The sequence below is a fragment of the Cornus florida genome, unplaced genomic scaffold, assembly GCF_030987335.1.
Source record: "Cornus florida cultivar Cherokee Brave unplaced genomic scaffold, ASM3098733v1 CherokeeBrave_3.0.0_Hap2_Chr10, whole genome shotgun sequence".
Classification (NCBI taxonomy): domain Eukaryota; kingdom Viridiplantae; phylum Streptophyta; class Magnoliopsida; order Cornales; family Cornaceae; genus Cornus; species Cornus florida.
Window position 1 is genome coordinate 2222168 of NW_026775580.1, and position 5498 is coordinate 2227665.

A 5498-nucleotide genomic window follows, 5' to 3' on the forward strand; every position below is an offset into this window, starting at 1 on the left:
GTTCATATGGTTTTGCTTTTTAGGAGTTGAAGGTCAGGTTGACATCAGCTCTAGTTTTGATCATACCTAAATGTGGTTTGGGTTACGTGGTCTATTGTGATACTTCGCGAGAAGGTTTGGGTTGTGTTCTTATGCAGACTGAACGGGTGGTAGCTTATGGGTCTCGACAGTTGAAGACTCACGAGTTGAACTATCCGACACATGATTTAGAGTTGGTAATAGTTATCTTTGCCTTGAAAGGGTGGAGACGTTATTTGTATGGGGAGAAGTTTAAAGTTTTCTCCGATCACAAGAGTCTCAAATATCTCTTCTCTCAGAAGGATTTGAATTTGAGACAGCGCAGATGGGTTGAGTTTATGGAGGATTATGATTTTGTGTTGTAGTATCATCCGGGGAAGGCCAATGTGGTGGCCGATGCATTGAGTAGGAAGTCATGGGGTACTCTTGCTAGCATTTCCATTCACAGATGGAAGATGCTAGAAGAGCTTGCAGATCTTGGTTTGCAGTTGTGTGAGGATGTTTCACCGACTATTTTATTTAGCCTTGTGGCTCAACCGGCACTTGTTAGCAGAGTTATTGAGGCACAGTAGGAGGATGGGGAGATGAAGTCCATCCACAATCAAATTTCAGGCGGCGGGAATGTAGAGGGTTGGACCTTACATTCAGACAGTGGTCTCATGTACAGGGGAATGATGGTTGTTCCTTTGTCTTGTCGTGACGATGTTCTTTGGGATTTTCACCATTCTCGACTCGGAGTTTATCCAGGTGGTACGAAGATGTATCACAATTTGTGGAGACAGTTTTGGTGGAAGGGTATGAAATGGGATGTTTCTCAATTCGTGGCTAAATGCCTTACTTGTCAGCAAGTGAAGGCAGAGCATCAGAGATTGGCAGGTTTGTTGTAACCACTACCAGTGGCAGAGTGGAAGTGAGAGCATATCACTATAGATTTTGTGACGGGACTTCCGAGATCCAAGGCAGGGAATGATGCCGTCTGGGTCATTGTTGATAGATTGACTAAGACGGCTCACTTTTTCCCTATCTCAGTGACGGACGATGCAGAGAGACTTAATGGACTATGTGTGGGGCAGATTGTCAGGCTTCACGGGGTTCCGGTATCAATTGTTTCGGATAGGGATCCCAGGTTCACGTCTCACTTTTGGCAGAGTTTTCAGGAGGCTCTTGACACAGGGCTTCATTTCAGCACGGCATTCCATCCTCAGACTGATGGTCAGTCGGAGCGTACCATTCAGATATTGGAGGATATGCTACGGGCTTGCATTTTGGATTTTGGGGGTAGTTGGGAAGACTACTTACCCTTGGTTGAGTTTGCCTACCACAACAGTTACCAGACCAGTATTGGTATGGCACCTTTTGAGGCATTGTATGGCAGACCTTGCAGATCTCCAATTTGTTGGACCGAGGTAGGTGATACAGTCGCCTTGGGTCCCGACATTGTCATTGAGACTACAGAGAAGATCAAGTTGATTCGGTAGCAGTTGGCTACAGCTCAGAGCAGGTAGAAGAGTTATGCTGATAAGAGGAGGACATCCTTGTCTTTTGAGGTAGGGGACCACATGTTTCTCAAGATTTCTCTACAGAAGGGACTTCTGAGATTTTGACAGACGGGCAAGTTGTCTCCTAGGTTCATAGGACCATTTCAGATTTTGGAGCGCATCGGTGAAGTTGCTTATCGTTTGGCATTGCTGCCAGACTTGGATAGAGTTCATGACGTCTTTTATGTATCTATGTTGAGGAAGTATGAGCCGGATCCATCACATGTTTTACGGTGGACAGATGTTGTTGTTGATGAGGACGTGACCTACGAGGAGGGTCCGGCCCAGATTCTTGATTCACGAGAACAGGTTTTGCGGACCAAGACCATTCCATTGGTTAAGGTCTTATGGAGACATCATGGTGTTGAAGAGGCTACCTGGGAGCTCGAGCAGGAGGTTCGCTCTCGGTATCCCCATTTGTTCTCTCTTTTAGGTACGGCTCGATTTCGGGGACAAAATCCATTTAAGGAGGGTAGGTTGTAATGACCCGGACTTTTTCCTCCTTTTCCATTTTTGGTGATTTTCTTTTTTCGTTTTTTTCCCTATTTCGTCTTTTACTTGTTTATCGTTTTTCCTTGCTTAACCTCACTTCGGGTATTCAGATTTGATTCTAGTTTTGCATGCATTCACGATACTTGATTTCCATGACATTGGTTTTTTCACTTTTTTGAAAAGCATGCTTGTTGCCTTTATTTTTCATAAAGGGCATGAATGCATACTTTGGTATAATTATTCTTAAATTTGGGGTTTTAGTTTAATTATGTAAAAAAATTATTTTTCATTTGAGGGACCTTTTTACAATTTATTTTGCAAGATATTTTGAAAAAGGATCATTTTGCAATTTTTAAAAAATGTGACAAGTGTCACATTCTCATGATGCCATTTGTTGGCAATTGGGTGAAGAGACTTGGTACCACAGTTTCTTGACAATTGGAAGGTGGAGAGCCATCCATTTGTTGGCTTAGGATTGGTGCACATGTAACCATTGATCATTGACAAGTGTAAGCTTAGGATTAAGTCTTGCAAGAGGCATTGGATTAGTGATAAGTGTAAGCATAGGATTAAGTCTTGGAAGAGGCATTGGATTAGTGACAAGTGTAAGGCCATGATGTAGTCTTGCATTGTGTGTGTGAGAGAGGTAGTGCAAGAGCATATAGTGAGTGGAGGATCTCTAGCCCTTCCACTCATCATTTTTACACTTTACCTTCTTCATTTCATTATCTCACATGAACCCTAACAAATCCACCATTAGAGGAAAGCTTTGTCCATAGCTTACCCCTTCAATTTGGCTCACTTCCACACACCTTAGACTATAAACCTTGGGAGAGAAAAGTTTTCTCTCATTCTCCTCTTTAAGAACCCTAAACTTGTTTTCCATTTTGTACTTAGTAGCTTGCATTATAGAGATACAATTCTCTATTGAGGTAGGAGTGGTAATATGTTTATATTTTAAGTGTTTTATAATCCTTGGGATTTAATATATATTGTGCACATGCTTTTAATATGATAGTTTTGCATATTATAGGAAACCCTCACTTCTTGACATAAGGTTTATTGGATTAAGCATGTATGTTATGTATAAACCATGTGTAGAGGATTATAAAATTTAGTAGTATGTAAATTCTAGAAATTTCACATGTGTTAGTGATATGGAACACTTGTAGAATTATTAATGTTACATGCAATCTCTATTGATATGAATTGTTATATTTGTTGTTACAATAATTCTGTATCCTTATGAATTACTAATCGTAATTATTTGTAAGCTTATTGCTATAATATTGATATTTAGTATATGAAGCTTATTGTTGAGGCATGACCTAAGTTGTTAAGTTAATGGTATTTTATTGTGCATAGTACCATAATGAGGAATTGTCATTTGGCATGCCATTCTAGACTTGGAACCCTAAAACATGGTTTGTATGGTTCCAAAGTACTTATGCATGGAAGGTGGTTTATATGCCTTGTTATCAATATATAATTTTTGAATTTGATATATACTTTGGATTCTCTTGGGACAGGGTTATTAGTAACATAGCTAGAGTTTGGCTCTAGTACGGGAGGTATGAGTTCTCCCCAATTGAGATAGTACGCACTTAGGGTCGTCTTCCCTGCGGGTTAATGCCCGGAATAACCATTGAGGTCTCGGCAGAATTCCGAGCTTAGGTGTCCAAGGATTCCATTTTTGATTTCGCATTCAATTCCAAGTTGACAATCAATGCTTAAGTTGTAACTTGTAATTTTTGTTTCATACGATTTGATGTTGTTAAGTACATCCTTTTGATATTGTGTTGTTATAGAATCATTGCATTAAGTTTAAGATGATCCCTTAGAACACCTTGAACATAGACGTTAAGTGGAATGCTCCCTTGTATTCGTCTATATTGATCTTGCAATGATATTGAAACTTTAGGGTATACGCATATACTTCTCCTACGAGTAACTTGATTACTCACCCTAGTGGTTTGGGTTGTTTTTCAGGTAAAGAGACCATGTTCATGGATGCTCTTAATCCTTAGAAGCTTTTGAGCTAGTTGAAGCATTTTGTATATTAGCATGCACTTGTTTAGCATGTTTTATCTTTTGGATGTAATACTTTTGCATACCATGGATGTATGGTATTTTAGAAGCTAAGATGGCTTCCTTCATGTAATGTGTATCTAAGTACTCTTTCTGATGCTTGTTTTGTATGTATAGCATGAGGCCAAGAGCCATTAATATGAAAGATTACAAGCATGTTCTCTTCAAAACTCAAGTATTGCTATTGGAGCTTATTTGTGAGAAATGGAGGCTTTGCATGCTAAAACTTGTTAATGGAATGTAAAGAGGATTTAGGCCATGTTGGTGCATCTATTTTATCATATTGCATGCACTTGCATACTCACTTTGGCAAACAATACCTTCCTTGATGAAATAAAAACCTAAAGTTGCGTATTTTTGAGTTTTGACCCTATTCTGTTCCAGGGGCATTTCGGGTATTTCACAATCACGTATAAAACTCAATTTTGAGGGGGGTTTATTTTTTGTGTTTTTCAATAAAATGTCATCTTAGCCCTCAAAATCACATTTTTTGCCGAAAAACCCTTGTTGCCAGTTTTCCTTGTTGCCTATTCTGTTTTTTTGCTTCGTAACTAGTTACATGGGGCTATGTAAACGGTTACATGTGCTTGGGTAGTGGGTTAGACGTGATTTTTAGCCTTCTAACCAGTTAGAAAGGCTTCCTAAACGTTTAGATGACCTAGGGTTAGCTACTTTTGACCTTTTTGCCCCTTCTTCTTCCGTTAGCCATAACTTCTTCATCTGGACTCCAAATCAAGTGAATTTTTTTTTTTTAAATTGATTAATTTTGTGTTGTCTTTCCAACGGTGTGCTCGGTAACACTCAATTTTATCTTGGAAATGACCATTTTACCCCTAGGTCGTTTTTAGTCCATTTTTGAAGCGTCACTTCCGCACTTGTTTTCTTTTGGTTTTGTGACCTCATTGAGGATCATATTAGTGTCTTAGAGACGTGTTGTACCTTTAGGGACTATTTTTTTATCTTTTGCTTTCACGTTTCATATCTGTTATCGGATTTACTTTCGGTTCATCACTAACGCACCGGGTTGGAAAACTTGGGTCGTCACAACAAGCATTTGGATGAGTTTCTTGAAGTATGTTCCACCGTAAAATATACGGACATGCCATAAGAGGTTTTAAGATTCAAACTTTTTCCATTCACCTTAAAAGACAAAGCAAAATATTGGTTTAACAATCTTAGGCCCTTTTCAATCACTTCTTGGGCAGAAATGCAACAAGAGTTCTTGAAGAAGTACTATCCGGTTTCTAAGACCAATGCCATAAGGACCTCAATTCGAGAATTTTCACACAAGGATGGAGAAACATTTCATGAGGCATGGGAATGCTTCAATGAATTGCTTAGGAAGTGTCCACATCATGACAT

General features: G+C 39.3%; 1 pseudogene; it reads right to left on the reverse strand.

Annotated features, from left to right (window-relative positions):
* Positions 1-5399: 5399 nt before the first annotated feature.
* LOC132280297 (small nucleolar RNA R71) lies at positions 5400-5498 on the reverse strand (annotated as a pseudogene).